Consider the following 21,185-nt stretch of genomic DNA (forward strand, 5'->3'; position numbering starts at 1 on the left):
GATTATTCACTAATTGGGTGACGAAATAACGATAAGGGACTCTTTCATGTAACGCATTGCAAACTCCAGGAAGAGCCAGCATATCTACTTTCCTATGGAAGCCCTCAGTTTCAATTACAGATTCTTGCGGTTCATTTGTAGTGATATCATAGATTTCTATTTCCACTGATCCATTTATTCTCCACTCAATTGTTTGCTTATATGGGATATCCTGAACTTTAAAAATATTTTTTTCCAAACAATCTTTAAATAAATCACTAAAGTGTGAAGGCCTTGGCCACTGGTTTTATCAAATATATGGCATTGTCTGTATTTGGATATATTACAGGGGTAACAGTGTAATGGAGGACATGGCAGGGGCAGTGGCAACAAGGTGCCTTGGTACTTGTCATTTAAAATCCAATTAGGGAGGGCAATACATGCTGAAGGATTTATCCAAAACACAGGGCACGGCCTGTAGAATAAACCCCAACATCCAATCAATACCACATTCCCAAGCACGGGTCCCACAAATTTCTTTCTGCCAGTGTATAATTCTTTGTTTCTTCACCAGGCTGAGTTCTTAATGTCCTTTCTAGTCAGGAATTCCTGGACTTTGGCAATTTCGGTGGAGCAAGTGTCCCTTCTTTTTCCCCGAAACAATCGTGGTAGGGCATCCTACAGGGGAGAGGTTACCAGCACATCACCCTGTCATGGTTTTGCTTCTTCTAGAAAAATCCAAAGGCACAGTAGGTCTGCCAGTGGACAAGGGAGAGGTTACTAGCACTTCACCTTGTCCTTTTTTCCCTGCTGTCCAGAAGGCACAGCAAAGCTAGAAGGAGAAATAGGCCAATCATCAGTAGGAGAATCCTTCCAAGGTGGAGGGTTCTTTTTGCAGTGAGAATCATGGGTCCAGGCAGGTAGTCCTTGGCACTTCATGGAAGTGTTGGTGGTTAACAGGACTCGGAAAGGGCCTTTCCAGTGTGGAGCCAGAGCAGTCTTTCGCTGATGGACCTTTACATAGATCCAGGCTCCTGGTTCCAAGGAGTGGCAGGGCTGCTAGGGTCTTTGGGCAGCGCTTCTTTACTTGTGAGAAAAGAAACCTAACTCATTTCATTAATGCCTGGCAGAGTTTTGCAGATCTCATAGCTGCTTGGGCACATTCAAGCCCCCCCTTTTCTTGGTTGTCAGCTAAGTCTTAGCTGCGAGCAGTGTCCTTGAATGGGGCCAATGTCTTATCTTTAGACTGAGCATACTAGCTATTTTTTTCCCCCAGTTAATTCGTTCTGTTCTTTTTCCTTCTCCCCTTCTTGGCTTCTTTTAACCTACAAAGGAAACTTCCACTCCTCACTCATACACCTTTTCCCAACAATGAACACATAAACATTGCCACTATACAGTACATTAGTCTTATTATTCAATGTATGCCACATATACCCTTCCAGTAATATAACTTTATTACAGAGCTTTGGAGCAACAAGCCAGGACAAGCACACCCACTTTGAGGAATCCACTCAGTACAACCTCTTGTGTCCAATGGCTTCCCACCCTCCCCAGCCCTCTGGCTAGAAATCTGAGGTAACCAGAAGGATCCCATGTGCAATATGGGGAGTGGGTTAACTTTTCATGTCCTTGCTTCCAACGACTGTTGGTATGCAAATTTTAATAACGATTTTTCCAGTTAAAAGATCTGGCCAATGAAGTTTCTTTTTCTTACTTAAGTAAATGTATTAGACTTTAGTATATCACGTTCTCCTGATTTATCCAAACACTTTGTATTCCAAGTTGAATAAAACAAGTATCTGCTTTTTTTTATTTAACCCTCCTGTTTGATTTTAAACTAGACTATTTGATGAAAATATTAAACACAACAATTCTGGCCACAAGACAAACCCCACAAGACAGGACATAGAACACAGAACATAATTCCTATTGTGCCAGTAAATGCATGGTACGTTGAATGCTGTTCAGCTGGCATCAGTTTTCTCTGATTATCTGAAAGACAAAAAAAACAGAGGTCTACCCTTCTGGGCAGTCAGTCATTGCTTAAAAGATACAAATACCCTTGTTGATTTCAGGCAAAAGAGGGGAATTACCCCGTATTTTCTTGTATATGTTTCATAGGCAGCCCAGGTTTCAGTGGCTTCTACCTTATCAGTTAGATAATTTGCATTAATAGAGATCCTTTCTGGCTTGCTTCTGGATCCAAAGCTATTCACAGCTTAAAGATTCTTACCTTAAAAGGGAGATAATTAACTTTACCAGAATTTTGATTGCTTTTTACTTTTAACTCCTGCTTTCAAACACTGAAAGAAAACATCACTACTTATAGTGGCCCCTTAGAGCCTAATAGGGTTTTAATTACATAGCACTATATACATTTGTCCTAGACAAATTAGAGGATTGGGCCAAAAGAAATATGATGAGGTTCAACAAGGACAAGTGCAGAGTCCTGCACTTAGGACGGAAGAATCCCATGCACTGCTACAGACTAGGGACCGAATGGCTGGGCAGCAGTTCTGCAGAAAAGGACCTAGGGGTTACGGTGGATGAAAAGCTGAATATGAGTCAACAGTGTGCCCTTGTTGCCAAGAAGGCTAATGGCATTTTGGGTTGTATAAGTAGGGGCATTTCCAGCAGATCGAGGGATGTGATCATTCCCCTCTACTCAGCACTGGTGAGGCCTCATTTGGAGTACTGTGTCCAGTTTTGGGCCCCACACTACAAGAAGGATGTGGATAAATTGGAGAGAGTCCAGCGGAGGGCAACAAAAATGATTAGGGGGCTGGAACACATGACTTATGAGGAGAGGCTGAGGGAACTGGGATTGTTTAGCCTGCAGAAGAGAAGAATGAGGGGGGATTTGATAGCTGCTTTCAACTACCTGAAAGAGGGTTCCAAAGTGGATGGATCTAGACTCTTCTCAGTGGTAGAAGATGACAGAACAAGGAGTAATGGTCTCAAGTTGCAGAGGGGGAGGTTTAGGTTGGATATTAGGAAAAACTTTTTCACTAGTAGGGTGGTGAAGAACTGGAATGGGTTACCTAGGGAGGTGGTGGAATCTCCTTCCTTAGAGGTTTTTACGGTCAGGCTTGACAAAGCCCTGGCTGGGATGATTTAGTTGGGTTTGGTCCTGCTTTGACAGGGGGTTGGACTAGATGACCTCCTGAGGTCCCTTCCAACCCTGAGATTCTATGATACATTGCTTTAGCTAATTCGACTACATTGTTCATAGCCAAATAATTGCAATCAAATAATTTCTTGCCTGGATTTATTTACAAACATTTCAAAGACACCAAGAACTTTCCTCTTTAGCATTTTTACAAAGTTCAACTGCTGTTCCCTCCAGCAACTACAGAGTTAACTTCTCACTTCTTCCTTAAATCACTTGCTTGTCTCCCAACAGCCAATTTTATCAACTCAGATCACCATTTCAAGTATCATTTTCAAGTATTTCTCTTCCATTTTGGTGGCAAAGCCCGCCAAACAACATCTCATTGAGATGGACGTGTTCCCAGGGAATGTCTCAATTACAAGGAATCAATATTTCCCAGCTGAAATAAATGTTCTACTGGAAATCTTTCTTTTTTTTTTCTTTCGAAAGGACTTTTGGCTTCAAATTTTTTTTTTTAGACTGTGGCTTTTATGTTTTGTGGCACACAAGCAGACAAGTTAGAGAAAACATAAAATACTCTTGCTGAATGTTTGCAATATCTTGTCAATTTGTTTATTAAGACCAGAACAACAGTACATAAGCACCCCAAAATCAGAAGGAGAGAACATAGGCTACTGCCTATAACAGAGAGGCACAACTCACTGGGTATCTGCTGATTGACTGCTGCTAAGTCCCAATTTTGTTCTGCCTTACTGAGCTGCCTAGCATGCAAGCACGTACAGAAACCCTGCCCAACATGTAAAGTCACTGTATTCAATTTTAACACAACTGCAAATACACCAGAGCATCAACATTTTCTGTTTTACAAGATCTCTCCTTTTTTGGAACCCTTGTTTCTAAAAAAGCCATGCGGGACTTGAATCAAATTTCAGTGACTAATTATCACATGTGTGGAATCATCATTAACGTGTATTCTATGTAGTTAGGTTGTTGTCTTCATTAGGAAATTTGGGGAAACAGGAGCCCTGGGAAACCCTGTTCCCCTCCTCCCCTCATACACACTGCACATTAGCTGCCACCTGGTGCTGGCTGAGCTGTAGCATTGTGACATCAGAGAGGATCCACCACTCAGCACCCGTCCCTCCAGTTCATTTGCAGCCCAGCTCAGCCCCTGTCACTTTCGCCAGGCGGGGCCGGGCAGCTCCCCTGCGCTGCGATCCACGCCCCGGGCACCGGCTTGCCCCCAGCCGCGGAGCACCGGGCAGGCTGTGCAGGGTGGGGAGGGATACTCGCATTGCTGACACCTGCCTGCCTCAGGGCTTTCTCCCTGCCCGCCGCGAGGATCGCGAGGGAGGGGAGCAGCGTGCCGCTGAGAGCCGTGTCAAATTGGCTGGGTGGCTGCCTGCAGACAACACGGGGGAGAGAACCAGACAGCCCTGTAACGCAGCCGCTGCTCGGGAACCGGATCCACGCTGCTGTGCCACCGAGATCCATCAAGTGCCACAGGAGGGGGGGGACACACCACCCACCCCATTGAAGTGTCAGGGGCTGCTCGGGCTGGGAGCCCGGCGGAGAGTCCAGCTTGGGGAGAGGCTCAAAGGGGGGGTGGGGTAAAAACGTTGCACCAAAAATATGAAAACATCGCAAGACAAAGACCGTTTAATTACAGCTCAGACGGGCCCGCTGCGGAGCAGGCGGTGGCTTGGGGCTAGCAGCGGTCCCGCCGCGGCGGCGCAGCAGCAGCGAGGCAGCAGGAGCGGGCGGCGCGAGACGGTTCCCGGGGATTCCCTGCTCGCGCCGCTGCCAGAGGGAGCCGCTGCTGCTGCGAGCTGGTGCGCGGGGGGGGGGTGTCCTCGCGGGCGGGGCTCGCGCCCAGAGCGCTGACACGGTCCGTTGGGAACTGTCACGCCGCGCGGCTGGGCCGCCCCACTGAGAACGTCATAGCCCTCTGTCCCCGCGCCCAACCAGCGTGGTCACCCGGGCTCCGCCCACCGTCGCCGCGGCAACCACCAAAACAAACGTTCTCGGCACACGTGGGGGAGGGAAGGGGGGAAGGGATGGGCCGTGACGCAAGCAAAGCAGCTGGCTGGCAGCGCGCGGCATTGACGTCACCGAGGAGGAGTCCGCGACGCCGTGGCGGCTCCCCCCCCCTCCCGCGCGCGGGCAGCGACCCAGCGCCTCGCGCACCTGTGCCGGGGGGGAGGGGAGGGGACGGGACAGGGGCAGGGCTGGAGAGACGCAGGGGAGGGAGTGAAGGGGGGAGGGGGACCAGCTCGCAAGCGTGAACTATCAGGCCACGTTGGTGGAGCTGGGGGGAGACAGACGGACACGGGTGCACAGCCCCGTTGGGAGCCAGGGGCACCCTGGTCCGCCTGGCCCTGTGCCACCAGCCTGCCCCTTCCTGTTGGGGTGCGCCCAGGCTGTGCCACAGAGCTCCCCTGCCCAGCGCCCCCCTGCAACTCTTCCACCACAAATGCACAGTGCTGTGCACACACACCCCGCCCAGCTCACCCCTGCCCACAGCCCCACCACAGCTGCCCAGCACCCCACACAGAAACCCCCACTCACTAGTTTCCCAATACACACAGATTTCCCCTCCCTTCCTTCCTCCCTCCCAGTGCCCTTCCCCACAGCCCCCCACCATAACTGCACAATGCCCCACGCAGAGCCGCAGTGCCCTGACACACACAGATCTCCCCCATAGCCCAGCACCCTGTTTTACACTCTTGTTTTTTCAAGACCCAAAGGGAGAAATCCCCTCCCTCCTCCTACTCCACGGGAGGAGGGAAGCGGGGATTGAGCTTCTCTATGAATAGCTCCAGTGCCTGATTCTGCTTGAACTTAGTTTTCCTGAAAGTGGCACCATTTTTCTCAGTTTTACCATCACCCCTGGGGTTCTGAATAACAGCAGTGAAACTGACCAAAGCTGCTAGTGCTTGGCAGCATTGTGAGGAGGAATCGAAGCTCTGGAACTGCCAGTTTGCATAAGCAGGAAGACAGGTCTGCACTGGTTTACATTTGGAAAGTTATCTTCAGATAATGAAAGCTGGGTATGTGCTTCTTTCAATCCCTGACAATGCATGGCAGAGTATACAATTATTAAAGAAAAACAGTTTTAGCCCCTTTTTGCACAGTTACTTGCACTTATACAGGTGGCAACCTCATATTCCTTACACAATCTACAAGTTTGGGTGCATCGGTAATGCCCTAATTGTATTACCGTTGCACCGTGATTTTGCTTGGTTCTTTTTAACCAAGGTGAAGTATTCCTAGAAAATAGGTGAAACATTTGGATTTGTAACAGTAATGTAAATACTGTGATAAATTCAGTGCCCCTGGCTTCCCATGGTTCCACAGATATAGAAATGGCACTGGAATTTACTTTTATCTTCAGAATTCTTCTCCCCTCCCTCCGCAGATCACCATAAGAACTTTAGGAAGGGCATTTGAAATAACACATAAAAGTGATTCCATGCACAAGTATAGAGTGTTTTCTCTTTCTCTGGAATTTGGCAGTCTATGGTGCTTAATATGGGCATATATGTTTGATTACTATAGAAATTTTTCAGATCCTGTAAAAAAAAGTCTGTCTTCACAGAATCCTCTCATCATTGGTACAGAAAGTGAAACAGAAGTGCTGCAGTATTTTAGGGTTTCTGGATTTGTTTTTCTCTAGGAAACAAATGCTTTTATTTGTGCTTTTATTATGCCAGATAATTACAAAAAATGTACTATCTTAAAAATATTGGTGATTGGCAGCAGTAGCCCTGGGAACGAAAATGGGTGAGATTTTCAAAAGAGAATAAGTGATTTAGGAACATAAGTCTCATTAACTTTTAATGGGAGTGGCATTTCTAAGTCATGCAGTTTTCAATGTCTCACCCAACATGTAAAATAGGGCTTGAATTTTCTATGATTTAGTTGACCACTGGCATGTACTTTCAGTATTTTCAAAAAGCATATACCAAATGGTAAATTAGAACATGCTGTAGCATGGCTAGTGCTGAATTATCAGAGAAGTAGTTTCAAAACTTCCAATTTTTTATGCAGTATGCAGCTATTTATTTGTCCGAAAATCCATACTCTTACTGGCAGACTATTCTCAGACCTTGAAACCTTGTATGACTCTTACATAAACAAAGTTGTAGCTTCTAGTAGAGACTTAACTGATTTGCTCTGCTCTTTGTGTTATAGAGGAAAATCTTGTTCTCAGATGCCGATTCTTGAAATGATGAGGGTTTGTCGATCCCATAAATCACCTTCTTTCAAGGCCGGATCAGATATTCAAACAAGGTTATGAACCTCCTTACTTGTACAGTCATAATTCCAAAACAGGTCAATCAAGAGGAGTTAAGTCCCTGCCCTGTATAATTTATAAACATGAAGCTGAGTAACCTTGGATGACTAAATTAAACTCTAAAATAATAATAAAAAGCTTAGCTTTATTTTAGCAAACTGGTATTACAAGTTTCATGACATAAATGTTAATTATCAATATCTTTGGCACTAGAAAATGGATTTTCCTCTGCACAAAGTCCATTTCTTGGCAGAGGATACATTGGGAACTATCAATATAAAAAGGATTAATGTGGAGAGATGAAGAATAATAAAACATTAAGGATGTTATCTAACTATTTCAAATAGAGAGTGTTGGAAAATCATAGTGCTAATGAAGCCTTTCCGTATTAGGCCTGAGTAAACCAAAGTTATGTTATGCTTGTCCAAACTGTGTTGGAAAGCTTACAGAACTCATTAGACTGAAGGCCGTGTATCTACCTAAGTCAGCTATTTCGCTTATCAGTTTTGTTTGGCTCCCCAAGTATATGTTGGCTCCCCAAGTGTATGCAGCTGCGTTCACATGTATGCATCCAAAGTATCTAGTACAAAGGGTCAACGGATGTATCTTGTGTCCCCTTCAGAATGACAAATGTATCCTCAACAGATGTATCTTGTAGGCCCCACAAAATGATATATGTATCCTGCGTACCCAATTATCCCCTAATAGATACATGTACAGGGTCTATAGGTCAACCAAATGACGTAGACAAACGTAGGCTAAGTTGTTTGTTTCGGGGTATAAAGGTAAGCCCATCTGGCCATGTAAGGTGTGTCTCTTTCTCTGGCACTAGCCGAGAGGAACACCCGCTCAGCTGACCGATCAATAAAGGGTGTGGTACTTGTCTTCCTGTCTCCGTGCCTCCTTGGTGTAATTAGGTAAGCTCCAGGGGGAAACGAGCCCTTTTGGCTAACAAGAGAAAGAGGTACATGTCTACCTATAATACGAGTTTTAGGATCAGCGGGCTCAGTTCTTTACAGATTCTGAATGATGCTTTGTTTTGATTCTCATGAAAGCTTCCTTATTTATTTTCGTGGCCCAGGGTTGTCTCCCTGGTTTCCCTGTTTATATTTTATATAATAAGCATGTTAATCAAGGGTGATCATGTTAGGGTCTTTTCATCCATGGTTTAAAACAATTAGAGAAACTCTTTCTTTCCCCCCCCCCCCCTTAGCTTAGTCTGCAGAAAAATTCACAAGATGAAATAAGCTCTGTGTGGGTTTTTCCCATGTAGAGCAGTGAAATTGTCCTATTTGTTTTTCTGTTTCATATTTCTGTACATGTTAATTTATTTTTATTCCTAAACCATTCCATAAGTTCCTATATTTAAATATAATTTGAAAGTCAGAGTCACTCTAGGCAAAAACTAGAATTAAATTCTTTATTAGAAGTACATCATTAAGCATAAAGAATGAGGAGTACTTGTGGCACCTTAGAGACTAACAAATTTAATACCTCTGTAAAGGCAAAAAGGGAAAGGGCATGGGTGGAAATGAAAAAGTGCAGGCATTTGAAGAGGGATTTCACTGGAGAGAGGATGAGGCTTGGAGATGGTAGCACACATTTTAAAAAAATCCATATTGCTTGTGTTTCAGGCAAAGATTAGGCATTTATTTACCTTTGAAATACATTTTTAACTGGATTTTCAAAACCGTTGCTCTCAGAAACCAGTGTAACTTAACCCCCTTAATTTAATTGTCTAGTAATTGATAGAATTAGAAACCACAGATATTAAGAAAGATTACACCAGAGGTTATCAAGGTAATTCACTGGACTGCATTTCTGGCATCTTTTGGATGCTGCTGCAGAATATTTGGGGCACGGGGCCATTGTTTCATTAGACAGTGCCTAGAACAATGAGGCCCCGAACCCTGATTGGTACAAATCATAATAGAAAGAACTGGGTGGAAATTGCTGGAGGGCCCAATCTTGCTCTAATTGAAGTCAATGGAAAAAATTCCATTGATTTCAGTGGTGTAGAATTGAACCCCAAAGGAGGCAGTTGGAGGAGGGATACCGCTGGGATAGGTTTACAGAAGGACAAGTGGCATTTGGGACTTCAGACACCTTGCAGAGCCAGAATGAAGTGACATACACAGAAGCAAAGACAGAGGGGAGGTTGGTGAAGCTGTTAACAGCTGGGAGGTCCAGATATGTGAGCCACACTCATCAAAGTGAACATGTGCAAGCACCGGGGCCAGAGTTTATTGTCTCCTGAATACTTTAAACAGGATCATTACATGCTGAAATAGATGAGTATTGCTAGAGTTATGAATGCAAAATTGTCCTGTTAGATTGCACCTGGGGAAATCTGGGTTTTGTTTTATCTGTTGGTTTTATGGTTACTGTATATTTTGTTCCTGTCCTCTTTATAAAGTGCTGCTGATTTTTTTATATTGTTCCTTATTCATTTGATGCCAGGGCCTTATTATATCCCGTTGTTGGTTTTAGGCTACTCTTGTGGAGTATTAAATATAATTAAAAGGCCACATTTTCAAAGGATCCTCCTCTATTCAGGTGTGTAGAAGTTTTCATGCAAATAGCAGCATATGCATGTTTCAGGTAACAGCAGATGCATGCACAGGTGATAGATTCAGACTTGCAGTGCTCAGAAATTGTGCATACAGATATTTGCATGGATTTAAATAGAGGCCACTTTTTGAAAACGTGTCAAAAATATCAGTAAGTTAGGCCACCTTAAAACTAGGTTACATTTAAATAGCTACATAAGTGGGATCAGGGAGATCTACTTTGTCCTGAGCTGTTACAATTGAAAAGTGCTGGGTCACTTTAATAATTTCAAACCCCTATAAAGAACCCCTTGTTATGGCAGGAGTCTTGTAGGTGATGTATGTGATGATGAATATGCCAGAAAAATTCCAAGATATCGTGTGTAATTGAGCAAAACCCCAGGTTTAATGGAATTGAAAACTACTTGTGTCACAGATCTAGGCAATTACTATTCATAAAGGGGCACCCGCAACTTGAAAATCATTTCAATCAGAAAATGCTGCATCTACTATTGTTACAATTAGCCACGGAGGTTGCTGTCACTGAAAGGGATTAATGAAAAAATAACAACTTCATCTCTTGTTTTCATTTGTTTGCTGTGTGCATTTGGCAGGTCTCTGTAATAGTCCTTGTGTGATGGTGCCTGCCCTTCCCTATGCTACTGAAGAATGTGCTGATCAGTACTGTGGTAGCAGAACTGAAACTGAAAAGGTAGCAGGCAGGACTATGCACAAAGAGAAAAGGGATGTAGACCTGCCCTTTGTACCCTGCAGGACCTGTGGTCACAGGCCCTTCCTGATTTGGGGGGAACCAAGGAATATAAAAAGTAATCTCTTGTAAATTGAACCAATGTTGTCTGAGTGCTAGAGTTGGAATCTTGACACTAATTTTTCCTAATGATTGTAAGTTATTTACAGTCACCTGGCTGGCCTTTGAGGACTGACAAATCACAGCCAGAAGCTCTTTGATTTTTGGGAAGGCCCCAGATCATTTTGCAGCTGGAGTGGGCAGCACCACTCAGGCTACCGTTGATACACTAGGACCATCACAAGTTCTTCTGCTGAGCATCCAGCATGATGTTTGACCACAAAAAGGGGCAGACAAATAGAAGAGGCAACATGGTATGTAGTGGGCTCAGGGATGAGAACAAGAGACTAATCCTAGCGTTGACACTGGCTCCCACTGTGGCCCTGGTCAAGTCACATAGGCCAAAATTTCCATACTTGAGTGCCCATAGTTATGTACCTAAATCATTGACTTTAATAGGGTATTAGAGCAGTGGAAGCTACTCCAGCCATTGGTCTTTTCCCATTTTGCATACTGAGGAGGGAGAGTGCTTCCTTGTGTCCCCCCTTGCAAGGATTCCCAGCACCCATGAGTTACTCATGTGGGTATTGAACATAAAATTTTCCCCATGCAAAAATACATTTTGTTTTCAAACAATCCAAGGACTTAGTTGACACGGAGAATGTTTTTAGAAAAAGGGCAAAATAGCTTGACATTTCAAAAGAAATCACTGTTTAATTTTCTTTATAGTTCAAACATTATTTTAAAGGAGTTGAACTCAGATGTTCCTGGGGTTTAACAATGACTTGTATACATAGCTCCCAGAATGGAACCTGTGCAAACAAAAAATAAACAATAATAGTGTCTTTTAAATTCACTGTATTTTTAAAGACACACAGAGGAGAATCAGCCAGGCTGATTCATTGTATTTTCCCTGTGCTGATGGAGGAATTAGAGACAATAACAGAGCTTGACAAAACCAGCTAAAGCCACTAAACCAACTGGAGGGTTAAATCTATCAATCAGCAGTAAATATGAAATATAGGGGGGTGGGATCAGGGCAATGCCCTGGGGAGAAGCCCAGAGAACTCTTCCCCAAATGTCAGAAGAGGGAAGGTGCTGGGATTTTTATCAGAATGCCCTCCCTGAGTCCTGTTTAGAGATTCAGGTTCTTTAACTGTTAGGTGTCTGAATCGTTTAAAACATTGCCCTCCTATAGCTGCTGGAAGGAAAAAGGAGCTGTCTCATCTCCTCCTGCAATACCTGCTGTTTGCTGTGTGAGGGGGTTTCCAATATTCTTTCACTCTCCCAGACGCCTTGGCTGTTATGAATAGGATGGTGGAAAAGATGTCTTTTCCCCCCACCCTCTCCTCTTCAGTCTTCCTCCCCTTTTCTGAACTCTAGTGCCTGCTTTTGAGGCCTCTCATAGCTTTCCCCAGCAGCAGCATGAAATCTAAATGTTACATGTTGTCCACAATGTTCTGAATAGGAACTATGAGGCTGACCAATCTTCTTAATTTCCTTTTCCTGGCAAATTTGTGAGCAGCAGAAGCTGAGGCACTGGAGCTGCCTGCAGACTCAGGACAATATCATTTTACATTTAGGTCACAGATTGAAGGTTCTTTACATACACAAGAGTTAAAGATATTTTTTAAAATATGATCTTAAATTCTGCAGAAATTGTTGCTTTAAGTCCTCACACTCAGCCTGGAAAACTTCTCACTCATCGGTCAGGAATGGCTGAGTGGGCTTTTCATGTTCTATTTGGATCAGGCCTGATGTTTTTATTTTTTAAATGACAGCAATGTTTTTAAGTAACACAATTTATATTGATTCGATATTTTGAGAAAACAAACAAACAAACAAAACATTATAGCTGTCCCAAGTTTGCATAGTGCAATGCTTGAATTTACATGAAGAGAAAGTAGAGAGTAAGTAGTAAAGTTCTTCCAATTTTAAACTAGATGTATATTAAATTAAATCTGTGCTAATTAATCAGATGCATAAAGAGTATTTAAGACAACAGCTCAGCCCCTCTCACCCACCCTCTCTCCATCACCATTGTCAACTTTCTCTGGATGTGTTTTTATGGATAAACTGAACTGATCTGACTGGCTGAATCAAACAATAAGTTGTTCTAAACGAATCACGATGCTTCAGGTCAATAACTGTTTGGGAAACATCTGTTACTTTACTGCTTCAACATTCAGCTGAGAAAATTATTAGATATATATTCTGATAATTTGAACAGAAACAAAGTCATCGTAACAGAACATTGAGAGAGGATCAAAGCCTTAGGTTTTGAAAATAAATATCACACGTCAACATTTTTTCCATAAATGCTTCGGCAGCGGGAGACCATTATCCTAAGATAACATTCTCCAGCAGAGAGATGATCTCTTAATTAGAGCAATATGTAAACTACTTTAGGATGCTTGATATAAATCCTGCAAACTGATTCATTGATACTTTTACTAAGATGAATTTTGATATCATGGGATGAAATCCTGGCCCTATTGTAGTTTATAGAACGAGGAGTACTCGTGTCACCTTAGAGACTAACACATTTATTTGGGCTAAAACCCACTTCATCAGATGCATGCAGTGGAAAATACAGTAAGAAGATATATATACAGAGAACATGAAAAAATGGGTGTTGCCATACCAACTCTAACAAGATTAATCAATTAAGGTGGGATATTATCAGCAGGAGAAAAAAAAACTTTTTGTAGTGATAATCAGGATAGCAAACAGTTGACAAGAAGGTGTGAGTAACACTAGGGGAAAAATTAGCATGGGGAAATTTTTTTGGAAAAGTTATTTTGTTGAAGAATTGCGACTTTTAGGTCTGTAATCAAGCGTCCAGGGAAGTTGAAGTGTTCTCCGACTGGTTTTTGAATGTTATAATTCTTGACGTCTGATTTGTGTCCTTTTATTCTTTTATGTAGAGACTGTCTGGGTTGGCCAATGTATATGGCAGAGGGGCATTGCTGGCACATGATGGCATATATCACGTTGGTAGATGTGCAGGTGAAGGAGCCCCTGATGGTGGGGCTGATGTGATTAGGTCCTATGATGGTGTCCCCTGAATAGATATGTGGACTGAGTTGGCAACTGGCTTTGTTGCAAGGATAGGTTCCTTGGTTATTATTATTGTTGTGTGGTGTGTGCTTGCTTCAGGTTGGGGGGCTGTCTGTAAGCGAGGACTGTCCTGTCTCCCAAGGTCTGTGAGAGTGAGGGATCATCCTTCAGGATAGGTTGTAGATCCTTGATGATGCGCTGGAGAGGTTTTAGTTGGGGGCTGAAGGTGACGGCTAGTGGCGTTCTGTTATTTTCTTTGTTGGGCCTGTCCTGTGGTAGGTCACTTCAGGGTACTCTTCTGGCTCTGGAACACCTGGCATTGGCCACTGTCGGTAGACAGATACTGGGCTAGATGGACCTTTGGTCTGAGCCGGTACGGCCGTTCTTATGTTCTTATACTTGGGGAAAATGACTAGCAACCTGGCTACCATGGCATGAGCTACCTTTGACAACTGATTGCCTCCTTATTACCAGAACATCATTACAGAAAGGAAGCTTGTAATGAAACAGGGCCAGATGTGGATAGCCGGGATAGCCTCCTGCTGTGTTCATTTGGGTGTGTACTGTAGTACGGTGCAGTGTTTCTTTACAAAGGGCAATTGTTTGCTACTTTCCTTAGTAGGGACTAGGTGAAAATAAGATGAAAAATTCCAGCTTTTTGTTGGATATTGTTTATCTGCTCCTTGCACATTCAGGGTAATAGCTTAGAACTTTCACTGAAACTGAAGTTGCATAAAATGAGTTTTGTTTTAATACATTTTAATTTAATTACTTTCAATTCTCTGATAAACACAGCATTGAGTGGTGAAAAAGGGACTGTCACAAAGATAAGAATGGCAATAAAATATATACTGAAAACAACAGATGAGTAAGAGCTTCATTGTTTAAACAGTACATAGAAAGAAAAAACTATTATATATTAAGAAAAAAATAGGGAAATTAACAAACCAAAAAAACCTTCATTTAACGTTACTTACGTTTGCTTTCATCAATAAAATAAACCATAAAATAATTAGGAAATACAAAGTCAAGATTTTCAAAAACGATTAAAAGGTTACGAAATTTTACGTTCTCTTGTTAGCAAATGTCCAAATAAGTGTTGCCCTGGGCACCCTTAATTCAGTCCTCTTGTGCATTTCCATGATGATGCAGACTTTCATTACCTGATCCCAGGAAGAAGATCAGCAGGAAGAAATGGAATAAGAGGAAAGAGAAGATGAGAAAAGAGGAAAGGAGGAAGAGGGAAGCCCCAAAGGACAAATTTCAAACATCCGCAGCGAGTCACAGATTCATAAATTCCAAGGCCAAAAGGATCCACTCTGGTCTGACTTTCTATTTAACATCGGCCATTGAATTTCCCTGAAAATAATTCCCACAGAAATTAAAGCAGATTGTTTAGAAAATCACACAATCTTGATTTTTTTTAAAAAAGGCCAGTTGTGGAGGATCCAGCACAACCCTCGGTGAATGGCTCCAAACCCTGAGGTTAAAAATGCGCGCTTTCTCTCTAGTGTGAATTGGTCTAGGCTTCAACTTTCAGCCATTGTCTGCTCTTAACCTTTATCTGCTAAAGTGAAGAGCTCATTAGTAAATATTTCTTCCCTTAGGCTCACCGCTTACCCTTCTCTTTGAATGAGCTCCTGTACTCTGTCAGCACAAGGAGGGTTTTCTAATCCTTTCATCATTCATGTGGCTCTTCTGTGAACCCTGTCCAATGTATCAGCATCTGTCTCAAACTGTGGACACCAGAAGTGGACACAATTTTCCAGGAGTGGTTGCACCAGTGCTCAGTACACAAATATGGAACCTCTCTATTTCTACTTGAGATTCTGCTCTTTGTATGGCTCCAAGAGTCACATTTGCCCCTTTGGCCACTGGGAACTCATGGGGAGCTGATTATCCCCCATGACCCCAAGTCTTTTTCAGAGTTGGTGGTTCCCAGGTTTGAATCCTCTATCTTGTACACAGAGCCTATATTTTGTCTTACTTTCTACACAGATGATGACTTCTTTCGACAAAATCTAAACACAGAAATGAAAAAAACTCACAAAGTATCTCCTCCCCACCAATCCCCTTGGTCCTCACAGAGAGACAGCAAAGATGGAGGCTTGCTGCAACCAGGCTACAGGGGTCACCGAGCTTCCCCCTGCCCCATCCCTGTCCTGCCTGGCTGTTGTCAAGGGAGCTCTGTGAGGTCACATCCGCCTCATCGTCTTTGCCCAATAGGCTGAATTCCTGCCAAAGGCCTTTGTGAAGTCACTGCCACACTCACCTTTCCCTTGCAGGCCTGATGTCTGCCCCTGGCCAGCCCGGTTCGATGTTTGAGTTGCACCCCAAGATCTCCCCACTTGGTCATTATTGATTCTGGGGAGCAAGCAGGCTACCCAGTAAAACAGCAGAGTCTGTTCCTCACCCCACAATGAGTTTTTCACAGAGGTGTCAGTTGAGAAACAATTTGATGGCCTAATCCGGCCTCTATTTCTCAGGCTATGAAATTTCACACACTTAGCACCATATTAAGCCCAATCGCTTGTAGGAATTCACTAAAAGGCACCTTCCAGAATGACAACAAGTTGTGATGTGAGGATAGCTGAAAACAGAGAATCCACCTTTCCCCTAGGTAATTTGTTCCAGTGGCTAGTGTCTCTCACTGTCAAAAATGTGTGCCTTACATTTCATTTGAATTTCTCAGGCTTCAGCTGACAGCCATTGGTTCTTGTTGTGCCTTTCTTGGCTAGATTGAATTAGCCCTGCCCCATGAAATCCGATCTCCCCGTCCTGCTGGGAGCCCCTCAGGCAGGAGCACCCCAGTAGGTGCCTCCTAGCTGTTTGTCTTCTGGATTTGGGACAGGACTTCCCCTGTATGGATGCTCTCCGTAGGGATATCAGATGCACCTCCAGAGGCAGTGCAGAAGCAAGTGCACTGCATCAGCCTGTCATTGGGATCAGGGCTTTGGCCTTGGCAGCTTCTGCTTCAGCCACATCTCTGGGTGCCCAGGCTCAGGGCTTCTGACCCCTGTGGCCACCTCCACATTTGGGAATGTCTTGTAGTTTCAGAACGGTTGGTGGCTCCTTCCCTCCAAGCCCAGGTCTGAAGGCAGGACGGCAGTGAGGGTGGCAATGCTGTGACTCTCCTACAACAACCTTTGAACTCTTCCTCTCTTCCATTTTGGTGGGGAAGCCCACCAAACAACATCTCATTGAGATGGACGTGTTCCCAGGGAATGTCTCAATTACAAGGAATCAACATTTCCCAGCTGAAATAAATGTTGTGCTGGAAAACGTTCTTTTTTTTTTCTTTCGAAAGGACTTTTGGCTTCAGATTTTTTTTTTTTTTTAGACTGTGGCTTTTCTGTTTTGTGGCACACAAGCAGACAAGTTAGAGAAAACATAAAATATTCTTGCTGAAAGTTTGCAATATCTTGTCAATTTGTTTATTAAGACCAGAACAATAGCACATAAGAACCCAAAAATCAGAGGGAGAGAACATAGGCTACTGCCTATAACAGAGAGGCACAACTCACTGGGTACCTGCTGACTGACTCGTGCTAAGTCCCAAGTTTGTTCTGCCTTACTGAGCTGCCTAGCATGCAAGCACGTACAGAAACGCTGCCCAACATGTAACGTCACAGTATTCAATTTTAACACAACTGCAAATACATCAGAGCATCAACATTTTCTGTTTTATAAGGTCTCTCCTTTTTTGGAACCCTTGTTTCTAAAAAAGCCATGCGAGACTTGAATCAAATTTCAGTGACTAATTATCATGTGTGTGGCATCATCATTAATGCGTGTTCTATGTAGTTAGGTTATTGTCTTCTTTAGGAAATTTGGGGAAACAGGAGCCCTGGGAAACCCTCCTCCCCTCATACACACTGCATATTTGCTGCTACCTTGTGCTGGCTGAGCAGTAGCATTGTGACATCAGAGAGGATCCACCACTCAGCACCCCGTCCCTCCAGTTCATTTGCATACTTGCGGAGAATGAATAGCAACCTGGCTACCATGGCAAGAGCTACCTTTGATGACTGATTGCCCCCTTATTACCAGAGCATCATTACAGAAAGGAAGTTTGTAAAGAAACAGGGCCAGATGTGGATAGCCGCGATAGCCTCCTGCTGTGCTCATTTGAGTTTGTACTGTAGTAGGGTGCAGTGTTTCTTTACAAAGGGTAATTGTTTGCTACTTTCCTTAGTAAGGACTAGGTGAAAATAAGATGAAAAATTCCAGCTCTTTTTCTTGGATATTGTTTATCTGCTCCTTGCACATTCAGGGTTATAGCTTAGAACTTTAGCGGAAACTGAAGTTGCATAAAATGAGTTTTGTTTTAATACAGTTTAATTTAATTACTTTCAATTCTCTGATAAACACAGGATTGAGTGGTGAAAAAGGGACCTTCACAAAGATAAGAATGGCAATAAAATATATATTGAAAAGAACAGATGAGTAAGAGCTTCATTGTTTAAACAGTACATAGAAAGAAAAAACTATTATATATTAAGAAAAAAATAATGAAAGTAACAAACCAAAAACCCCTTCATTTAACGTTACTTAAGTTTGCTTTCATTAATAAAATAAACCATAAAATAATTCGGAAAAGAAAGTCAGGATTTTCAAAAATGATTAAAAGGTTACGAAATGTTTACTCTTCAGCTGACAGCCATTGGTTCTTGTTGTGCCATTTTTGGCTAGATCGAATTAGCCCTGCCCCGTGAAATCCGATCTCCCTGTCCTGCTGGACCCCCCAGCCAGGAGAACCCAGTAGGGGCCTCCTAGCTGTTTCTCTGCCCGGCTGGGGACAGGACTTCCTCTCCATGGGGATATCAGACGCACTTGCAGAGGCAATGCAGAAGTGAGTGTGCTGCATCAGCCCGGTGTTGGGCTCAGGGCTTTGGCCTTGGCAGCTTCTGCTCCAGTCACATCTCTGGGTGCCCGGACTCAGAGCTTCTGGCCCCCTGTGGCTGCAGCCAGGGCTGGGGCACTGGGCTCAGGACTTTCATGCCCTTCCCAACTCCTGACGGCACTCTGGGTACCTGGGCTCAGGGCTTCTGCCTGGCATCTGAAGTGAGAGCTCTGGGCTTCCCTTGCAGTTCCTTCTGGGGCTCAGGGGTCCATTTCTCTGAATGCCCCGAAAATGGTAGGAGCCGAGCTGTTCCCAAGTAATAGGTAGGAGCTGAGGTGCTACAACATGAAACCTCTCTGAGGCTCTTATCTGCTCCACAGGGACGTCTGTCTTCTCACTCAGTTAGCAGTGGGAAAGGGGAAAACCCCAAGGAGGCTCCTCCTCGCGCTCACAGGCTGTCGGGGGCAGAGAATTCACCCCAAGGCCACGCTTGTGAGTCTGTATCATAACACGCATGCACAACAGCACTGCACAAAGTTTATAAACGTCACCTTAACTCTGATGGTTCCTAACGTTTAAAGGCCCCCAGGGGTGCAACTTGGAGCTGGGGTACCGCTGAGCTCTCTGTCTCCCCAGCCTGGGCTCCCTCTCACACTGCTGCTGGGAGAAGATGCAGCTTGCTCCCGTCCCTGCACTCACACAAACCTTTGCACAGGCAGGGACACACCCAGCTGCAGGGACCAGGAAGCTTCTCCCCAGCTCTCCAGCCTAGGTCCCCAGTGCTGCAGCGTCTTGCCCTGGCCAAAAGCCTGACGGGATCACTTTATTACCCAGTCTGCTCCTCCCTCCAAGTGGAGAGGATCATGCACCAGTCTCTGGTCCTGAGCAGGTGCCCCAACCACATCTAGCAAAACGAAGAGTTTTAGGGGGAAATAGAACACACATTGATTAACTATGCAAAGATAGGCTTGAAGGGATTGTAAGCAATGAGCGCACAGCTCAATGCAGGTTACCCAAGAACTGAACCAAAAGAACCCTCTGCTTTGGCCTCAGCGGCAGATCTGGGGCGGTGAGAGCTGAATTCCAGACTCACTTTACTGCTCAGCTGCAGCTCTTTCCCCCAGGTCTCTCCCCTCGCCGGCAGGCTCCGGCTCAGCGGCTGGCTCCAGCCACCGCAAAGAGTCTGAACCCTCCCTGCCCCCCAGAGCGGGGCACAAAGGAGGCTAATGCAGATCTCTCCCCCATACAGACCCGGCTGGGGCAGCAGCAGCAGCAGCCCAGGCACCCACCGGCCCCCCAGCAGCCCCCACATGCCAAATGCCCTGCACCGCACACACCCGCCGGCCTCACAGCTCCTCCCCACCCTCCCATGGTCTCATGGGGTCATAGACTCATAGACTCGAAGGTCAGAAGGGACCATAATGATCATCTAGTCCCACCTCCTTCACAACGCAGGCCACACAATCTCACCCATCCACTTCTATAGCAAACCCCTAACCTATGTCTGACTTACTGAACTCCTCAAATTGTGCTTTGAAGACCTCAAGCTGCAGAGAATCCTCTAGCAAGTGACCAGTGCCCCATGCTGCAGAGGAAGGCGAGAAACCTCCAGGGCCTCTGCCAATCTGCCCTGGAGGAAAATTCCTTCCCGACCCCAAAGATGCTGATCACTTAAACCCTTAGCATGTGCGCAAGACTCACCAGCCAGCACCCACGAGAGAATTCTCTGCAGGAACTCACATCCCAACCCATCTAACATCCCATCCAGACCACTGAGCATACTTACCTGCTGAGAATCAAAGATCAATTGCCAAATTCATTGCCAAAATTAGGCTAGCCCATCAGACCATCCCCTCCATAAACGTATTAAGCGTAGTCTTGAAGCAAGATATGTCTTTTGCCCCCAATACTCCCCTTGGAAGGCAAGTCTAAAATCCCTAGTGTCCACTGGATAGCCACTGGTTCTTCTTCTTCTGCACAGCATCGCTCGTGGAGAACAAGGACCTGCAAATCTACAGTCGTACTCTATCTTTGTTTCAAGAATGAAAACAAACTACCGCCTCAGGGGACCGGAACGGATTTCAGCTGATGGACAGCTTTGCTCAGTGTTTGTACATTTTTACAGGAATATATTGAATGATTAAATTCATTTCACGTCCCCGTTCAGCGGAACTCCTGAACATACAGGAGATGGATATGAAAATATAGATCAATTAAAAAAGAGGACATGTAAGAGAGCAGCTGGACTTGAACCAGAAACCTCTCGATCCACCCTCAAATGCATCACCACTGAGTTCCCTGAGACAGCTGAGTGTTGGAGCCAGTGATCTTGAAGAGTATGAAGGGGACACTTATTTCAAAGAGCTTCTCTTCCATTCCCAGACATGGGTGGTTTTAAAATGGAGTTTCATTACATTTTCTATGTGCATGTAAACACCAGAGCTTGCACAATCCCCACAACTGCTCAGTCTCACCAGAGCACAATAACTTTGGAGGCCCCACACCCAGCTACCCAGCTCTGCGGCCTTTAACCT

This window comes from Mauremys mutica, chromosome 18 (genome assembly GCF_020497125.1).
Source record: "Mauremys mutica isolate MM-2020 ecotype Southern chromosome 18, ASM2049712v1, whole genome shotgun sequence".
Taxonomy (NCBI): domain Eukaryota; kingdom Metazoa; phylum Chordata; order Testudines; family Geoemydidae; genus Mauremys; species Mauremys mutica.